Source organism: Arvicola amphibius, chromosome 12 (assembly GCF_903992535.2).
Source record: "Arvicola amphibius chromosome 12, mArvAmp1.2, whole genome shotgun sequence".
Lineage (NCBI taxonomy): Eukaryota > Metazoa > Chordata > Mammalia > Rodentia > Cricetidae > Arvicola > Arvicola amphibius.
Genome location: NC_052058.2, coordinates 19,661,629 through 19,683,242, shown reverse-complemented (window position 1 = coordinate 19,683,242; position 21,614 = coordinate 19,661,629). Strand labels below are relative to the sequence as shown.

The window sequence follows — 21,614 nt, the reverse complement described above, 5'->3', positions numbered from 1 at the left end:
TAATGATGGGTCATGAAGCTGGAATTACTGATGCCAAGGTCATTCATCCAGAGCCTTATGCTGAATTCATTTGAGCCACCGGATTGACTTCAAACAGAAAAACAAGCAAACAGAGCATTCCCTACTATGAAGAAGAAGATGATTACTTATTCTCCCTTTTCTTTCTTTCGTTCTGTTTTTATTTTTATTTTTTGATAGCCGGGATCAAATTCAGCACTTTAGCATGGTAGGCAGATGTAACCAGTGAGTTGTATCCCCAGCTCTACATTTTTTATAAGGTTTGCTAATTTGGTGATTACATATTTTCATCAACATTTTATGAAATTATAGCAAAACATTAAAAAATTGGTACCACATTGAACACAGTAAACTTGGCTCATTTATTAAAATAACAAATTTGTCACATTTTTCTCCTATGGCCCTTGCTACGGAACTGTTCTTTTGGGAAGTTGCTTCCAGAAGTATGGTGCTATTGATCGGTTATTGAACAAAATAAGTTAATAAAATGACTTTATATACCGCACATTTGTTCAAAATACTGCTAGTTACAAAATTCCAGGACTATCAGAAAATTCTGCAAATAAACCTTTAAGAAACTGCTAGAGGTGTGGGCTAGTTACATGAATCTGACTTATATTCAGAGAGTCCAGGGTTTTTACAGTGCCTTTTCTTATTAAGTGGGGTGGACTCTTGAGTCTTCTTAGGAGTCTTTCCCAGCTTTGTTTCCATTACTGTAGGGACACCCACACTGTCATTGCCACCGGTGTAAGGACAATCATTTCATAAGCAGACTCAGAGCTATCCCTAATTTTCCTGCTTGACCACTTGGCACATCTGAGAACAAAATTAATCCTTAAATGCTAACTACATTTCTATGTATGGAACAGTGGACCTGAAACTGGTCCTAAAATAAAGCAAGTTTCTAAGTTTAGAAGTCATTGATCATTTGACAAGCTCATCAAGCCCAAAGATTTTAAAGGAAAAAGAATAGCTCAATACCTCTTATGATGTGAATTTCTGCGTGCTGGCTCCACAAAAGCTGTCTGCGATCAAATAAATTAAGTCAGCCAATGTTAACTAGAGCAATTGAGACTCCCTTTCTGGAAGACGTAAGTGTTACGGATGTGATATGTGAGTCTCTAAAGCAGAGTTATAGCGTGCAGGATTTCCTGAATTCTCAGACAATGGGAAAGGCCAGTATTGTCATCAAGGGACTGGCTAGACAGGATGATTTCGAAGACTCTTCCCTACTCTGAATCCTCCAATAATCTTGTCTTCACACGAAGAGCGAGTTATCCTGTCGATATGTCCTCAGTTTTCAATGTTCCTCTTTAAAATATATGACTCTTTATGAAAAAAAAACAGCATTAAAAAGTCACAAGGATCATAGGTGGCATTTATGAGAAAAACAAGAACCTGAAAACCATTGTAGAGGAAGGGTGCAATTCAAGGTGCACATTGCTCAATTTCTAGTGATAGTTTTCATCACTAACCACACTGACATAGCGCAGTCTCCCATGATGTGACTCTTAGAAAATAAGAAGATGAGTAAGTGATGCAATGTTGATTACCAAAAAGCCTGGAAATTCTTTCTAGAATCTGTGTGTATAAAGCTCCAAGTCAAATGCAGGACTTTTTTTGTTTTTAAGATTTATTTTATTATGTGTGTATGTGTGGTGCATACTAGTGCCTGCAACAGGCTTGTCAGTGCCTGCCTACAAAGGTCAGAAGAAAGCATCAGATCCCTTAGAGATGGCGTTACAGGCAATAGTGAGTCACTTGACTTGGGTGCTGGGAACTGAATTTCAGTCCTCTACAAGAGCATCAAGTGCTCTTAACCACTGAGCCAACTCTCCAGCTCCTAAAATGCCGGTCTTGCGGTCGCATTCTTTTTCTGTGCACACAAAGAATAAAAATTAGCCCTTCCTCCAGTCTGGAGAATCGTTCACCATCTAACAGTCAAAGGCTTGAGAACAATAGTAAGATGTGAATGCCCTGGCTCTTGCTGCTTTAAAGAAATTTCAGAGCAAAAAATAGACAATCCTATAAACTCAGACATTATGACAGACATCTAGGAGCCCGGGTTATTAAGGGCTTTGTTGTGTTTTGTTAAGTCTTCAATCAGATTTAGTGACAAATAACTGGGTAATTGAACTTCTGACCAAGAAACTTGTGGAATTAAAAAAAAAAAAACTCCCTCAAACCAAGCAAGATTCATTTAGAAACTCTTGTTTGGATTCCCATAAGAGGAAGAAATATCCTCCTCCTTATAGTGTTTTTTCTTCCCCTTTTTGGCCCAAACTGCTAGTTTGAGTTCGTGTTCTCGTAACTGTCTCTACCTCCGTTTATGGAGATTTCCTTTCTTTATTCTAACCTGCTGGTGGAACTTGAACAAATAGATGATATAACTAAAAATTGATTTTCTTGGAATATCACTTACTAGGGGAAAGACAATGTAGTTTAGGCTGAACAAAAATGGTGGGATTAAACATGATCAGAGCTACATGGCAGCCCTAGGGAGTGTGTCCGCCTCAATTCAGGGTTTATAGTCACTGGGATTTTAATCAGATTTCAACGTAAGAGTATTTCATAATTTTCCACTCAGCCCTCCTTTTTTCGGAAAAGGACAACCTCCAAAAACAAGAGAAATTAAGAAAGAGAATAGTATAGTCGGTGTGGTTATGTGGCAAGTTTCAGTCTGCACACACATGGTCTCTGCCTGTTTCCCGACATAGACTGAAAACTGCCTGTGCTTGTTCCTAAAATCCAATTGTCATACTGTTTCTTCAAATCAGGAGACTGGAAGTAGAAGCCAATGGGAGGAACTTTAATTTTGGCTTTAGATTGCTACCAACTAGCTCCCAATAAACCATGTGACGATATCTTGAACAATGTAAATGACACTCTCTGTTGAAAATGTCAGCGACTTGAGTTAAATGATTTTAACTGTCACTTCACTTGTACAGATTCACCTCTGTACATCTTGGTGATGATTTCATGAAATTAACAAAAGTTATACAATTTATTTTCACTTTTATAATAATTAAAGCAATCTGACAGACCGGGGAATGGAAGAATAGTAATGTATATTTACCTAAGACCAATCTATCTCAAATGATAATACATAATTTATATGAATTGGTCTATGAAGGAACTGAGCCTGAAGTCATCATCATCCTCATTATCATCATCATCATCATCATCATCATCATCATCATGACCTGTATCACCATTATATACACTATATAGTAGAAATAAGGAAAGACTGTTAGGGGAAGTTCTCCTACAGGATAGCTAGTGAATGGCAAAGGTCAGAGTCAAACCCAGGCTCTCTGTCCTCTTCAGCTATGCTCATGACCTCTGTGGTTGCTGCCCGTAACATTTCTCTCTGATGAGTCCATTGGCTTCCTTTACACACTTCAAGACATTTAACTTTGAGTTCACTTGTATTCATGTATTTAACGAGTAGCAATTCATTACTATGGCAGATTCTGTCCCTTTGTAGGAAGGCTCACTTTAATTGGGAACAACACATCATTCTTAGGTTGCTTGTGAAGTTCTTTCTGATAGAGAAATATCCCTACCTAGGCCAGATAAGAGCTGGTGCTAATCTTGGATAACATGTATGTATAGGAAATGCTGGTGTATCTGTAGCAGGAGATTTTTATTACATGTGAACAATTCATCAAAACAGTCATGTCTTGGGTGTATGATAGGGAAAACAAGCCCAGCCTTATGATGGGTGAGGACACAGGCAAAACTGAGGGGGATCTTTCCAGCTGGTAGGCACATCAGGATATGAAGTATGAGGCAGTCTGGGGAGAGGACAGCAAGAACAGGCTATAAAAACATCCATGCTTGAAAATGAAAGTCATTTTAATTTGGCATATTAAAGGGAAGGCAGAGAGTACATCATGAAAAATTAGCATATGTCATCCACAACAGCATGGATCTCATGTGTCCTGAAAGACTGCAGAAGGGTCTTTCTCTGAGAAAAGAGTTAAGAGGGGGCAATGCAAGTGGAAATGGGAAAAAAATGAGGAGTGAGAAGACCAGTGTGATCGTCCATGGGAGAGAAATGAGAGGCAGATGAACAGGCACGGGAAAATGGGTTGATGGAGGCACAGAAATGTTTGGAAAAGTGACCATGTGTCTGGGAGACGCAAAGACTCCACATGGTTTGGAGCAGAGAAACTGAATGCAGTCATGAGTGGGCACTGATGTGAAGGAAGAGAAGACATGTTTGTTTCTTTGTATCTGAATATCTGGAGCCCTCATTTAGTTACATCAATCTGAATGTCAGGGAGGGAGTCTTGCTGAAGATAATAGACTTAGGAAAAATAATGATTAAAATTGTTATTGCAAGCACTTACAGTATGCAGGTCTCGACTGATAGATATTCTGCATTAGTGCACACAGTAGCTCCATTATCCCCCATGACTACAGCCTGAGTAGAAATGAAATTTACCCTTATAGAAATTGTAAATAAAAACAGGATGACCACACTATTTATCCATAATTGTACAGCTAGTCAATGTGGGTGTAAGAGCTAGGATTCCAACTTAGGTTTATCGTCTAGACGTAGACAACATTTGCAACTAGGTTTTTGTTATTTTGTATTTTTTGATATTTAAACATAACTTTCCATATTTGTTTGTAAAGCATGAAAACTGTAAAAAAGGAGTGATTATAAAATGAAAATAAGAATGAACATATAAACGGGACAAGAATGTTACCTTTGAGGAACCAAAGAATAACAAACAGCTAAAAAATGAATGCAGAAGGAAAAAGAATTTGCCCCAGGCCTTGTACATGAAAAGAAAAGAAGCTGCAGTGGGGACAAAGAGTAAGGAAATATCGAATAAAGTGGTGCCCCACGTGCTAACTGTTGCCAAAAGAGTCCAGATGAAGGCTGATCTGAGCTCTTTGACTTTGGCAGCATTCAAGAGGTGAGGAAGATTTGTCAGAGCAATTTCACTGTAGCAAATGTAGCAAATGTCCTAAAGATGCAAGGAACTGGAGTCCCTGTGTAGGATATTTTGAGAAGGTTGATTAACAAGGAAAGAAAAAAAAATCAGGTATCAGCAATAGTGATTGCAAGGATGGTGGCTCTTTGGAAATAATTTATTATTTATTCACTTATTTATTTGAAAAGAGGCTTATTTGAGTGTAGTTTTAGAGCCAAGGGTGAAAAACTTGAAGCATGAGGCTTAACCCATAGAGGTAAAAGCACATTAGCAAATCTGAAGCCAGGTCTACAGGGAAGCAGGAAAGAAGGGATAACCATCTGGTACACAGAGAGATGTGTTGGCCTTAAACTGGCCCACAGTTAATTTGTCTTTGACTGCAGAGGAAATGTGCTGGGAGGGGAGAGAGTATTTGTAAATTGTTATGGTCAGGGGTAAGCAGCTGATATTCTGTGCAATTTGATTTCTCAATTGGAGCAGGTTGATTTATCATTCCGTAGGGTAAAAAATATGACATGTTGACAATATGGGAGACTGAGAAAATGTTGACTGGGGCAGCAGACCTGGAGGCCATCTGTAGCTATGCACCTGGGGACAAGATCTCTCGGGTGTCAGAAAACACTTGACAGGAGCAAACCTTGAACTTGGAGAAAACTCCCATCTGACCTAAGCAGTGCACAATAAACTTTCAATGGAGAGGAAGACATTTAGAAGGAATACCAGAGGGAGATGGATCCGTGGGTAAAGTGCTCTTTGTGCAGGTATGAGGACTTGAATTCAAAGCCCAGATACCCAAGAGCTGGAGTCAGAGGTGGCTATAATCCCAGCCAAGATGGAGACAGGAGGAACCCAAGGACTCACTGGCCAGACACTAGCCAATTGGGGAGCTCTAGGTTTAGTGGGAAACTCTATGTCAAAAAAATAACATGGACGTTAATAGAAGATACCTTGCTTTAATCTCCCGCCTCCACATGCACCCTCATGGACTAGTGTAGAAAGAAGCGGCGGGGCTGCGTCCCGCCACCCAGCCGCCGGCTAGCTTTACACCCGAAATAATTACATGGAAACTCTATTTTTTTAAAACATTGCCTGGCCCATAGTTTTAGCCTCTTATTGGCTATTTTTCACATCTTTCTTTAACCCATATTTAGTAATCTGTGTAGCACCACGAGGTGTGGCTTACCAGGAGAGATCTTAACCTGTGTCCATCTCGGAAAGGAGAAGCATGGAGACTCACTATGGCGACTGCCTGAAGCGTCTCCCCACTCCTGCTACCCAGCATTGTGTTCTGTCTACTCCGCCTACCTAATTTTCTGTTCTCTTAAAGGGCCAAGGCAGTTTTCTTTATTAATTAACCAATGAAAGTAACATAGACAGATAACTCTCCTCCATCAGACTAGTGCACATCTACACACACACACACACACACACACACACACACGCACAAAGAAAGATAAAAAGGAACTGAGTACTCAACAGAATGAGAAGCCAAGTCATACCATCTATATACCACGGTCACAGAGGTTTTATTTGTACCATTGGAAAGAGGTGAGAAAGTAAAGAGACCCAGATATTTTACCCTAGCAGCTAGAATAGGCCTCGAAGGTTACAGTCTTCCTCTGTAGCCTCCCTCCTTCATTCCCTCATCCTTCCACTATTTACATTTTAGAGTGTAAAATGGAAACTGCCTGAATATACTTAAGTGACTGAGGGGAAGGATGGGAGAATCAAAAAGGGAGAAACAAAGAGAGAAGCATTAGGCGGAACATGAAATGGAAGAAATAAAGAGCATGTTGGGCAAGATTAGTGATTTTATCCTCTGAAATGGAGGAGACACTGTAGGGCTGAGGGAATCTGTGTCTGGGCAGACACTTCACCCCCAAAGGCATGTCCTCAGAAAACACAGAAGGAAAATGATCTCCCTATGCAAGGGATGAGATCGGAAGAGGTGTGCTAGACTTAGGGAATAACTCTGGTGGAAGCGGAAAGGAGTAGGACCTAAGTGAATTGACCACTCAGCATTCCATCCTGCATAGAGGAAGTACCCATGATGCTTCACCCCTTTCTGAGGAGCTGTTCATGGGTCATGGTTGCTGCAGGGCCAAGTGGCATTTTGAACATTGTTACTACTGGGGGACTATTTGAGAAGAAGGGATCCAGAGGGAAAAGAAGGGAGTAACAGAAAATAATAAGGATGACGATAAACACAACACATGTTATATATGCACGAAACTACCAAAACACAAAACACAAGCCAGCAGAGGGAGTTGAATAAGCCCTGAAGGCTGTGGGGGTTTATTTCTTTGTTATGAAAATGGGGAAAAACAGTCACACAAGTCCTGCAGGATGCCCACCATCACTCATGGAATGACTCTCACGGTGGTTTACAGAATTCACTTCAGACATTGACCCCTAATATGATTCCCTATAAAAGACAGAACTTTGTTTTATTAAACCTAAATAATCACTAAGCCTCAAAATGATTTATGTTTGTACTATACTTAAATTGATATCTGTGGAAGAATGGGTTTCAAAACAATGAAAGTCAACCAGTAGGAAGAGGAAAAAGGAACAGGATTGGCTGTTAAGTCATTCTTTGTGGTTACTTGGACCACAATAAGTCTATTCTGACCACTTAAAAGTTCCCTAAAAGTTTTAGGGGATTAGTTTGGATTCACCTCTTAAATCTTAAATCTTAAGGCTCGGTCTTGCCTCTGGTTCTCTTGAGAATGATTCCCTTTAGAGTTTATGCACCAGCAGTATCCGCCACCATAGATAATATGGGTGCAGGGTTTCTTCCTTATATGTAGCACACTGGAAATAGATTTAAAGGGCTGTGGATCACCTAGTGGATTTTGTTTGTTTGTTTGCTTTTGAGACAAGGTGTCATGGAGCCAGTGCTGGATGGTGTAGAATTTGCTACGTAGCCAAAGATGACCTTGAATGTCTGGTCCTCCTTTTTGTATCTCCCAAGCACTTGGATTAAAGGTCTGCACTATCACGTGCTGTTTATGTGGTACAAGGATGAAGCCCAGGGCTGTCGTGCATAGCAGAACAAGTGTTTTTTTTATCAAGCAAGCTATGTCCCCAGAACACCTCATCATTTTCTTTTCTACCTGAATTTATATTAAAGACATTGTCAGATAAAACATCAACCATTGACAAATTATCAAATGGGTCAAGGTACTGTATATGCACACCTCTTTTAAGATGAACTGGAAATAACACATTGAACTAAAAGTACTTTGAAACATCTCTCTTCAAAGAGGCAATTTTAGATACCGTATTATAGAAATTAAACACTATCAAACCATGGGCAGCCCAAGTTATCTGCTCAAATACTGATGCCAAGTGCATGGCAGAAGTCTATTAAGGGCTGGTGTGGATTTAAAAGGGGGGTAGAAACACCAACTGGTACTTCCAGAATTTCAGAATTGGAAGTTTTTGAAGGAGGAAAGCCTCACCTCACTGGCCACATTACAGCCAAGTCACGTGCACTGAGCCCTCTCCCTTAGTATCAGGCTCCCACCGTTATGTCCACATTTATCATCCTCCTTGGCTTTCTTCTGCTACTCTGACTCATCTTACATTGGTCAAAAGCAAATGCATTGGGCTGGGGAGATGGCTCAGTTGGTAAAATGCTTACTCTACAGTTACAGTTTCCTGTGTTTCTTTCTCCAGAACCAACAAAGTGTAAATAGTCAGTGAAATACTGAAACACAGGAGCACATCAACACATGTCTCTATTCCCAGCACTGGGTAAGCAGAGACAGGAGGATTCCCTAAGGCTAGCTGGCCAGTCAAGTTAACGAAAATGGTGAGCTCCAGGTTCCATGCGAAAGCCAATCCCCAAACCGAAAATAATAATGCGGACAGTGACTGAATAATACATCCAATATCTGCCTCTGGCCTCCACGTGCACCCCACACATGCACTTGCCTACACATGAACAGTTCACACACGTGTGAGCAACCTGAACACCTTAGCTGTTCACACTGGTCCACTTGAGGTCAGTCAGTCTCTTTCCTATGTGTCTGAACACCTGGGATTTTGTTACCCTTTTGGTATGTTTTCTGATATTGCAGGAATAAATCATCTTAAAACTCTAATCGAGAGGGGAGAGGGAGGGAGAGAGAGAGAGAGAGAGAGAGAGAGAGAGAGAGAGAGAGAGAGAGAGAGAGAGAGAGAGAGAGAGAGAGAGAGAGAGAGAGAGAGAGAGAGAGATCTACTGAACTTTGAGAGAAGAGCCCACCTCTCTCTTCAGACACATCCTGCTGTATTTCTAAGAATTTAAGAGAGCTCCAGATCATCCACGCTGGGCTCCTTCATCACGAATGTGTGGGATGATACACAGTTTTAAAAACGGACCTGATTGCTCTCCAAGACTCTGGAAGACTTGATAGCCTGTCTTCAGAATCTGCAGACCTGTGTGGTAAGGACGGAAGGAGGAAAAGGGCTCTTGCCTTCTAATGCTAGCTCTGTGCTAGGCAGTTAGAGGCAGGGGAGCGTCTTGAAGTGCAATGCTGCTGTAAATTTTCCAGTAATCTAGCTCTCTGAATTGCAAATACTGGAAACCCCTTTTTGCCTTCCTGCTTCACACTGACAGCAACACTTTGCCTGCCCACATCTGAGACCTTGTGGCTTTTGATTCCTTCTGCTGCGGAGGCCTCCCCTCTTGTTTTCTCAAAATGTAAATATTTGTTCTGTCTGCATCCTAATTGCTAGTCTTGGTGTCTTATTGACTATGAGGGCTGTGGTAATGCGGACGCCTCAGGATCCCTTGTTATGTGCTAGGATTTCATGTCGTATGACATTAGCTTGGCGTAGCTGACAGCCATCCTGTTCTTATGCCCCTGACTAACTTGCAGTTATGTCTATAATTGAAACCCACTATTATTTGATTCCCTTCTACAGAGAGGAAAGGCAGAACTATCGTCTTGTACACACAGCAAACCACAGGAGCCTGGGCGAGGGTCCGTAATGACAGGGCCCCTCCCACACAGGGCATTTGCAAGCTTTTTACTAATGACTTTAATTTTCTTTGTCTAGACTAACTTATTGCATTTAAAGTGCTGCTTTTCTAGGGGGCAGGGAAATCATTAGTCTTTTAATGCCGGCCAAATGAGGAGCGGTGAGGAACACAAATAACCAAGAGAGTCAGGAAAAAAGGAACCAGAGGACTTGCCAGTGAATGGGCTGCCTCCTGAAGAGCATGCTAGCTTCGAGTTGCCTAGTTAGGAAGCTGTGTTTCAGAAGCACCAGCATCTACAGCATCAAGAGCAAATAGCTCATGAGCTAATGTGTAAACCAAGAAAAGATGGGGACTTCTTCAAAGTACACAGGTAGTCGGGAGGGAAGGGCCACATCTGGCTGCTTAGTTATGGATGCTCTTGGGTGCCTGAGGAAGAACTTCTCTGTTCTACCACTATTATAATGAGGCCTATTCGGTGAAAGCAACAACAGAATGAGGGCTTGTGTGGTATTGCCAGCACAAGTTTGTTTGTGGTGAGAACACCGGGAGAAATGTAATATGTTGGCCATAAACCCTTTTGAAACGTTCCTTGGACGAAAGGACCCTGAGCAAGAGCAGGGAGGTCATTCACACTTTCTAAAAGCCTGATTGGGAATGGAACAGAAGTGGTTTATAATGGCCAGGATTTCAGACTGGGAAGATGAACTCGAGGGGCCCCCAGATGGACACAGAACACCGAAAGGCCTCAGGGCAATGACAGTCCTCAGTTGGTACATTCTCTTCAGTTCCCCACGCCAAAGCCTTGGGAACATTGGGAGTGTCTGAGGCCTGAAAGGCCTTGTCCTGGGGCTGTTCCCTTTTGCCAAGTCCTCTAGTGTCTGCCTGCTCACTTCTTACTCCTCCTCTGCTCCTGTCCTCTCCGCCACTTTAGCACACTCAAAATTGGTTGTTTTCCTAGGCAGTGCTGGCTCCGTTCATCTTACTCCTGTCTGCTTCAGTTAAGCTTCTCTTGAAAGATCTGCTTTGCAGTTTGGTTGAACTTTTGGTGAGCCAAAATTCCTCGGGCTTTTTACTGGTGGTATGGATTTATTTATAATTTATTCTTTACAAATTGCGCATAGTGAAGATTATTCTTTTAGAAGTAGTCCTCAAGCTGGGTCTGAGATGAAGAACTGATACAGTATATTTCTGTTTGTTTCAGTGACCTACACATTTCATTTGTTTGTTTGTTTTGATGGGGCACCTGCATGTGGAGGTAGGAGAACAACTTAGAGGAGTTGGTTCTCTCCTTCCATCATATGGGTTCCAGGGACCAAACTCATGTTGTAAAGTTTGGGTAGCAGGCACCCCCACCATCTGAGCTATCTTATAGGCTCTTTTCTGGTGGTAGAGATGGTGGTGGTGATGGAGGTGGTGGAAGTGGTAGTATTGACGGACGGTGGAGATAGTGATGGAGGTGGTGGTGGTAGGTTTGTGTGGGTGTATTCGCATTTTAATTTTGTTTTTATTTTGTGGCCATTTTTCACTGTTACCCAGGAAACCCCTAGGCTAAAACAATCCTCTCGCTCCAGCCCAATTGAGTGGTTCATGCCACTATTCCTGGTTTTGATGCCCTGCACTTTCTCAAGAAGGATAAGGAGATGACTTAATCTTGCTAAATCTTCCTAAATTTGAGGGAACTGTTAAGGTAAAGATCATAGTGGGCCCAGGATCTGCTCTGTGTCCTCAGTCCTAGGTTGGGCAGTCACACAGTTGGCAATAACCTTTGACTGCCTTTGCTCTTTCCCTGTTACCCACAATTCTATTTTCTCTGGGAAAGACAATTTTGTACTGTTTTGTACTGAAGCCCCTGTGGTTTTCTTCTGAGTGGCACTGTGCCCTCAATTTGGAGGCATTTTCAGTTGTCAGTGTGGGAGGGCTCCTACTTTTGTCTAAGATAGAAGATAGGGATGGGGGGAAATGAGCCACAATGCACCTGTCTCCACCTTCATAATCATTTATGCAAGTGTCCTATCCTTGACCAACAGTACCCAGGCTGAGGAACTATGAACTAGACATGTTCACCACACAGTCACATCCCTGAGAACATGTGGAAGCCAGAGGTACTGCTAGACACTCCATAGCAACTTTTAAAAATGGACGCGTTCTTTTCCTTTATGATATCAGATAATTCTTTGGATTTTTTTCCCCACTCAGATTTGAAAGAATTTGAATCCTCTGATTGTTGCCATAAGATTGCAAACCAGCCTAATCTCCAGTAAAACTTCGTTTATGCTTCTTACTTAGAACAAAAATATTTTGGGGGAATCTTAATAACTTTTCTTTTAAATCTTTTGATATCAATTAAAGTAAACGATCCAATTGACGTTTGCTACAAAATTATTTATCTTTTCTGGGAAAGAAAATGATTTTTACTTTTACAAATTCTGTGAGATCCCACCAAAACTATTGCCTTCTTAATGTAGCCTCCTACTGCCTTACTATACAGTTCCTAGGGGCCGAGGAAGAAGCAAGCCTTTTTGTGAAGACTCCTAAAGTGTTAGCCTGACTTCTTTTTCATTTGCCGAAGCATTTTATTTTTAAAATAATTATTAATTATTCTGTATATATGATTGTGTGGGGGAGGGGGATATACAGGAACCAGAGCTCATTTGTAGAGGTCAGAGGACAATTTGGAGAAGCTGGATCTTTCTTTCTATCATATAGGTTCCAGGTATGGAACTCAGATCATCCCACTCCGTTACAGAAGCTTTTGCACTTGAGCCATATTGAATTACTTCAAGATGAACCCAACCACCTCACTTTACCATTATTCTACGCCTTAGGAGAACATGCAGGTTTAATGTGTCATCAAGTATGTTAGTTAATGTGCCCAGCAGTTATCAATGAAAATTCATGTTATTTTTAAGAGCAAAATACACTTTGAAAAACATGCATGATCTAAGTACCAACTATGTCATTAAGGGAAACTTACTATGATGAGCCTGGCTTGCCACTGGTCTTTCAAAGCCATTGCTGTATAATCACATTTCAAAACTGCATGAGAGGCTTAACATTATTTCTGAAATTAGTAATAAGGAAAATACTCTACATAATGTGAGAACACTAGACTCTGAAAGCTATATTATTGGCCTCTTTAAAGGAAGCAAGACTAGAGTGATTCAGATATTCAACACGTTCTGACTGTGACCAGAAATACTCCCGAGTTGTCAGGCAGTGTGGTTTCTGTTATTAGAAGGAGGATGATTGCATCCTGTATTTTCACCATTTCCAAGGCCACCCATACCCCTTCCCTTGATTGGCTTTGTGATCTCAGAGCTCTATTCCTGTTTCCTAACACACAGTCTGTGTCCTGTGATCTGCACACATGCACACAAACTAAAGTGTCAGAACCCTGAGTTCTCTCCTATTTCTCTCAAGTCTCTGAGAAATTGGGCAAGACTTAAAATTCAAAACCAACGTCACCCACACCAACTAATTTCATAAAACGAAAATCTGATTACAAATTATGCATCCACTATAGCATAACCACTTTGCATAAAGCTCAACCGAAAAGTAGTTGTTTAATTAGCCAGGCAATGCTTATTAACCAGTTATTGCTTTAAACCACAATAAAGACCACAGAACGCAGAACCAGTTCATTAACCAATGTTAAGTGTCTCTGCAGCTCTTTCTCGGAGGCCTCCAATTTCTCTACATAGAATCTGCTGCCAATTCATTTATATTACGCACTTAACTCCACTTGTGCCTTGCTGTACATGATGCCAGCAAATAAGCGGCATGCCAGCACCATCCTTTCTTAAGCAGATTCCATTTTTATGTTTATCGTTGCCTCTCCCATAGTCTCTACCCTGGGGTTTTGTACGTAATCAGCTACCAATGAGTAATTGTTAGATTTACCTAAATTCAGTAGAGACATGAACGATGGAGGAGCTCGCAATGCATACTGCTTTTGTCTATTGCCAAGCGTACATTCTTTTTGTGGATTTATAAATGTGTTGCAATATATTGTTGACACTATCCCTGGTATTTTTGACAGCAAAGTATTCATTTTATTATAAGGAAGGATTACTGACAGATAAATAGACTTCTGTCTGCTTATTGCTTTAGCACAGCATCTCAAGTATTGTACACAGAAGTAACATACTCTCTGTTCATTTACAATATGGTGACCTAGGGTAGCATGTGAAAATTGCCAATTAACAAGAATTACCAATAGAAGGCAATAGATATAATAGAAAATAAGGAACTTAAAGCCTTAAAATATTTATTTTTATATTGTTTATTTGATATTTTTATTATATTTATAAAGGGCTGGGGCAGGTTTTGCACACACACACACACATCAGAAAAGTATAATTCACAAGAAGAAGGAGACTCATAAGATAGAAAGGCTTGTCTTAGGATGGAAGGAGGTATAGGTTCCTCATGCAGTGGAGAAGAGATGCATCAAGCTGCCAAGGCAGGCCTAAGATGAAGAGATGTGGAGACAACAAGAGAAAGGAAGGTCCAAATTTCCATTTGCTGAAAAGAGTGTGGCCATCTGATGGGTACAACCACACAGAACTGACACTGGGAACGAGACAGATGGTGATTCGGGGACAAATAGAAGCATGATGAACTCAGGTTAACTCACAAATTAATAATCTGCACAGAAATCCATAGCACAATTTCCTACACTTCTGCAGTCCCACTCAAGACTGGGTGACTGAGAATGCACCTGATGACAAGAGTCCTCGAGGGTGGTCTTAGAGATCACTGGGAAAGGGGAGAGAACACAATGTACCATCTACTAAAAAGTGCATAATGATTGTTCTGGCCCTAAACGAAGAGCTGGAAGCAGACATTCGGAGGCATCTTCAGAAGTTGGCTCCTGACACTTCTGCCCCACATCAGCATCGCCTTGTCCACATTCCCACCAAAGAGTGATCTTTTGGATCAATATAAAAGATCTTAATGATACTTTTGTTACAAGCTGACAAATTTACAGTGGTTTTCATCACACACTGGCAGGGAGATGAGTTCAAGGCAGATGCTATGCTCCCACAGGCAGTAAGTGGACAATTTCAAACAGTTACAGCCTATATTGTTTAAATTATAATCTTAATATATTTGAACACATTGTGATTGCTACAGCAGGGCCATGATGAGCAACTAGAATGGAAACAGAATTTAAAAGCAACAATAATTTTGGAGAAAAAAAATTCTGAGGACAAAGAAACCCACTAAAAGTGTTTTGTGATGGGCTGAGCATTTCTGGATCCTCTTTAATTTGATTTATTCTGTTGCCTGCTGAAATCGGGCTAGTGTCTTGTCTTCTGTGTGCTTTCTGTGGAGCTATTCCAAGCACAGAGTCTTCTTCAGTTTTGGAAGAAACTTTTCATTTGGATGCTTTCCATGAGGGTTCAAAGTAAGATGAAACGCTGGATCCTGAGAGATGAAACGATGGTAGGAATTAACTTCCTGCCATGAGATGGAAGGACCTGATGCTTGCTGAACATCACCTTTACTGGAAAAAAAATTATGTTGAATATTGCTTTTAAATGAATACTTAAAATATAAGCATAAATGAAAGTAAAAAAATCCGCAGGGTTTCAAACAGCTGTTTCTTATCCCCCACTTAAGGATGAGTCTAAAATTAGGTGAAGCCATTGAAAGCAAGTACCCCACTGAAACAGTGGCGGAAGAGGAAGCACTTCAGAAAGCAGTCTCCTGCAGCAAGGGTTGTAGGTTATGTTACGATCTTTCCAGATCTTATGCATCAGAGACTGCACCCAAGTGAAGGGATTAGGCAATGTAAATAAGTAAGTGAATAATGGAAGCTGGTAGACTCTACTGCGGCATCTCTCATACCCACTTCTTTATCTTCACATTTTAACCAGATAAAGTTCAGTAGCGACTATAGGCTTTTGCTTATAGGCCTAACATTAGGATCTTAAGACAGAAACAACTGTGAAATCATATAGAATTTAATCTTCTGTTTCCTGTAAGCAGCAAGCTTCTAAGGGCTTCTTCCTGTACTTTTCCAGCTTTTAAGAGCTTTCCCTTAAGAACACATACATGTTTTCTTTATTATAAAGACTGGGTGGGGTGCACAGTGTCGGGGTAGTGGGTCTTATCAGAAAGCTCTGATGCCAAGAGGCAATATGATGCAAGATGCCCCCCCCCCCGATTCTGATCTCAGATTCAGCTTATGAATACAGCCCCCCAGCCTATTTGATGTGGGGAGGACACCTCTTGATGATCTTGTAAAAGTACATGGGTAAGGTGGCAGGACATGAAAAAAATCCCTTTTCAGTTGCTCATCTCTTCTCCTCTGTGGCTTGCCATGGTTATTAATAGTAGATGGCGACCACACTCTATCTATGTAAGTATTCTTAAGCTTATTTAATCATTCCTTCCCTGTCTTTTGCATTTCCTGCCCTAAGTACCAGTATCTTTCAGGAAGAAATGCCATGGTATTTCTGGAAGACCATATATAGGAAATCATATATTGCAACCTGACCTCAGAATGCTTTGATGCCAAGGGCCATGAGAAGTCCATCTGAAATCACAAAGGCTTTGAAGTGTCAGATTTCTTGGCCCTGAGCCAATGTGACCCTTGAATCAAAAGGAAACAACTGGTCTTTTCAGGCATCTGTTAAAGCTACACAGACCCAGTGGGTTGGGCCTAAGCCTAGCAGAAGCAAAAGCCAAGGTAGGTTCTGGTCTTCTGTTGCCCAGGAAGCCAGCCACTTGCATGTGGGATGTGTTCAGCTTTCAAGGGTAAGGAACAAATGATACATTCAACTGACTCTCTGGGAATCAAATTGTATACATTTGTTTTTGTAGCCTTATTAGTGCCTGTCCCCTGCCCCAGGCCACCAACTTGTCAAACACATAAAAGCCTTCTCAACTCAACATGCAGCACGGATGTTGAAGCAAGGTGACAAAGCTCCACACTCCATTAGACGACTTCCCAAGTAGCAGTGATGAACATGTTCACACAGTTTAAACTGTTAACACTTCATGCTTAAGGCAGTATGAGATCTCAGGTTGTCACCATTTATTGGCAGAAGAAAAACTTTTAAGACCAATTGCCCTTTATTGTATACAGGAAAATAAAAAAAATTTAAAAGGGGAACACAAACACACACACACACACACACATGCATAGACACACAGACACACAGACACACACAAATGCACTTTGTCACATCCACACACACACACAGGCAGACACATGCACACATACACATCACACACACACACACACACACACACACACACACACACACACACACACACACACACACACTCTGAGAGACCATGCCTCCCCAAAATAGCACATTCCTTAGTGAATAACAGTTCGGCAGCTCATCTTTATGGAGTTTGGTTTTCTTAATCCTCGTCTAAAACAACCATGGAAAATAATAGTGCACGGTTTCCAGAGGAGGCAATCTGACTTAACATACACCAACTAAGAAGAAACAAGCAAAACTGAAAGGCAAATGTCAGTTATGAATAGATAAGCTGAGCTGCCGTCCCTGACTGCCTAAAGGACTCACCCGTGTGCCATCTTCCCAGCACAGTCCATAGCCTCTGCCTGCAGCTGACAGGACCCACCAGTTCTTGGCTTAGGTGCTAATGCATTGAAGACTTGAGTCACCCAATTTTTCTTATGCTGCAAGGGAATAATGAGACCTAAAGCCTATCATTTTCCAGGTCCTTTGCTTAGGGCCTTCTTCGAGTAAGAGACTGGAGGATTCCAAAAGCTTCCTGGACAGCCAATTGAGCCAAACTGCTATAGGTTCTGTGAGAGACCCTGTCCCAAAAAGCAAGGTAGAGCACAATAGAGGAGGATGTCCTAACATTGACCTTTGGCCTCCAATGTGCCCACTGGGACAACTGCATCTACATAAATGTTTATATACCACATACAATGTCAGTATTATTTTGTATGGAAAATAGAGGCAATCCTAGAACCAAAGCATTTATGCATGTACAGCTCATGGTTTCATGGAGCACAAAGTCTATGCATAGATTCCCCCTGCTTCAAAAACATGAAAGAAAGAGAGAAGAGAGAAACAAGAAAGAAAGAAATGGCAGCCAAATGATTTCAATGCCCTGCCTAACCCAGAGAAACAAGAGGCAATGGCAAGCTCAGCCATGGAAGCAACTGCATCACAGTCTCTTAGGACTTCAACACCAGATGTCTTTCATTTTAACTGCTGATAAGCATACAGCAGCCCATCTCCATCTGATTTTCTCAGATTTTATTTACATTCATTTCAGAGCAGTGAGTAGTACTGGTTGGTCTCTGTTTCTTATGACCATCTCCAAAGGGCATCACAGGTAGCTAAATGAGATATATGGAGTAAAAATCTGAATTTAGATCCTCACTGAGTTAAAAAAAAAAGTGATCAAAACTAAGTAAGCTAGATTCATGGACTTGAGGTAGAAAAGGAATTGTATTTTCAATGCTTTCGGAAACTAAAATTAAAGTTCAGATTTTAAGGACTGAGTATGTAACTCCATGGTAGAGCACTTGATTCACGTGCATAAGGCCGTGAGTTCATCTCCAGCACTGAGAGAGGGATGGGGAAGAGAAAGGGGAGGAAAGGGGAGGAAAGAAGAAAGAGGAGTGGTGGAAAGGGGAAAGAGAAAGTAGGGCAGGAGAGAAGACGACTAATTCAGATTTTAAAAACTGCCTAGTTTAAAAGTAGGATAAGCGATTATCAAATATACCAAATAAACACAAAAAGATGTTTTAATGGTCTTTTAACATTCAGATTACAGAGTTATGGCTTCCATGTATTCAATTACTAGGAATAAGTTGATAGATTCCTTAGCTTTATTCATACTTCCACCCAGGACTCATAGAGAGTGGGCAGTTGAAGAGATAAAGGAGAAATGAATGTTGGATTAGTGGTGTCCTAAAATGTAATCTCTAGCAGCTTCTTCAGGAACATAGGTATAGTAGTATCTGAGGTAGAATGTGTGTGCACGCGCGTGCGTGCGTGTGTGTGTGCGTGTGTGTGTGTGTGCGTGTGCGTGTGCGTGTGTGTGTGTGTGTGTGTGTGGTCGCATCTACTTGATTTGTTTAAAGTACTGTTGGCTCTTAAGCCAAGTTGAATTTGTCTAAGTAAGCAATGGTTTATTTTTTCAGCTTTGAAACAAGATCTCACTGTGTAGCCCAGGCTGTCCTTGCATCCATGGTAATCCTCCTGGCTCAGTCTTTCAAGTCCTGAGGTTATAGGTGAAAGTCACCACACAGACACATGCAGTGATTTTGATGAGGAGAGGCCAACATGGACAAACACACTTACACAGAAAGAGTACAGAAATTATTAAATTGTCAAGGAACAAAAGAGCATGCTTCAGATTGTTACAAAATAAACAGAACAGGACTTTAAATCCCATAATTTGTACAACGTTTGTCATGTATTCTTAATAGTTTTTATCTTGTTCCAATGATTATAATGTCCTTCTCTGGAAATTTGGGTAGGCGTATTCTATCCACTCTCTTCTCCTTCTCTTCATTAGCTATGCTGATTTAAGAGGAGAAGGGAAGAAGGTATCTACATTAAGGGAGCCATTTTAGGGTTGGCAAGAGACTTGGCTCTAGAGGGGATCCCAGTTGTCCACGGGGATGTCCCCAGCTAGGTCCTTGGGCAGCAGAGTAGAGAGTGCCTGGACTGGCCTTGCCCCACTATCACATGATGATTATCTCCAATATCACCATAGAGTCTTCGTCCAGCGATGGATGGAGATAGAAACAAAGTCCCTCCTCAGAGCAATGAACTGAGCCCCCAAGGTCCAGTTGAAGAGCAGAAGGAGGGAGAAGATGAGCAAGGAAGTCTGGACTGCGAGGGGTTGGTCCACCCAACTGAGACAGTGTGCCTGAACTAATGGGAGCTCACCAAATCCAGCTGGACCTGGACTGAATGAGCATGCAATCAAACTGGACTCTCTAAATGTGGCTGAAAATGGGGGGCTGACTGAGAAGCTATTGATAAAGGCACTGGGACTTGTTTCTACTGCATGTACTGGCTTTTGGGGACCCTAGTCTATTTGTCTATTTGGATACAAAGCTTCCTAAGACTGGATGTGGGGGGGGGGGCTTGGACTTCCCACAGGGCAGGGTTCCCTGCCCTCTCTTAAAGAGGGAGGGGGAGGGAGGAGGGGGAGTGGGGGAGCAGGAGGGGAATGGGAGGAGGGGAGGAAGTGTAAATTTTTTGAATGGAAAATTAAAAAAATAAAGAACAAATTGTCACTTAACATACATAACCATATCCTAGGATGCCTTATTTTGCACTGTGAGTTTTTTTCCTCTTTAAACCTGCAGAATTTGAGAGCAGACAAAGCTCAGTTCAAATCCTGGTTTTCTCACGCACTTGTGACCTTGAGCTGGTCTTTGCTTGGTTTCCTCTTGATGCCTTGGCTTCCGTATCTGTGATACTAGATTCTTGTAAGCATTGGGAATGTGCAAGACACCTGAAGCCCTACACACAGAGCATGACACAGATGAGAGACTGGGGAGCATTTGTTTTGTTCACGGCAATGGAAAGGATTGTGTGTGATGTTTAAAATTGGTGTAAATAGCCAACAATTTATGAGACATAAAAAGTTTTAGGACCAAGTCAACTCTGAGCTGATTCAGACAGAAATTGGGATCTCTGTGTAGCTGAGGGCAGTGTGCCCTTGATATTGTCTCTGGGGTCAGAACAGGAGCTGGACATTGACTCGAATTGAGTGAGCATGTCAGGGAATGTTGCCATAGCACATATTTTGAATGTGTGTGATGCAATAGGAATACATTTATCTGACTGTGAGGTGAACATAGGGTAGGAAAGATAGCTCTACAGTTAAGAGAGCTGACTGTTCTTATAGGGGACCCAGGTTCAATTCCCAGCACCACATGGTGGCTCCCAACACCAGTTGCAGGAACAGTTTAGCACTGTTACAGACGATCCAACACCCTCTCTGGCCTCCGCAGGTGTCGGGCAGACACATGGTACAAAGATGTGCAAGCAGAAACCCATACACATAAAATAAAATTATAATTTAAAATTTTTTAAAAGAAAGGTAAGTGTAAAATGGGCCTTCGGTGACTTGGAAGTTGAAAATGTTTGTAGTAGTAAAGACACTAAAAGTAAGAGATGCATAAGTCACCCATCCCAGCTGTCCCTGCAGAAGAGCAGGGTTGAGAGCAGATGCTAGAACTTCAGGCAATTCAAAACTGCCACAGAGTAGGTAATTTTAATTGCCAAGGTATTTTAGTCACCTTTGATTTAATAGCTTGTTTCTTAGGTCCATTTAATAGGAAAAAATTTTCCCAACTTTTTACTCTGAGGCAATGTCTGTCTTTGAAGTTGAGGTGTGTTTCTTTTTCTTTTTTTTTTTCATTTTAAACAAGAAGTTTATTTAAACAACAAGATGCTTGGCTTGAAGGGAAAACCATCTAGGATCATTTTGTTCAAGAGTAGTTTATCACTACTTAAAGACAGATTGCCCTACATGTAACAGCTACGTACAAAAAAGTTATATAATTGTCCTTGGTTTTACAATGATAAATGAAAAACATTAAAATTCTCCATTTGAACAAAGTATGCAAGGATTTTGTGGTTGGGTTCTTTTGTTAAAACACTGAGAGCAAAATAACTTACTGGAATATAAAGATAAGAGCTGAATGA

General features: G+C 41.3%; 1 protein-coding gene across 3 annotated transcripts in view; it reads right to left on the bottom strand.

The window, feature by feature from the left end:
- Grem2 (gremlin 2, DAN family BMP antagonist) overlaps positions 1-21,614 on the bottom strand; it is a 93,797-nt gene that overhangs the window by 30,775 nt on the left and 41,408 nt on the right. The window lies entirely within an intron of this gene.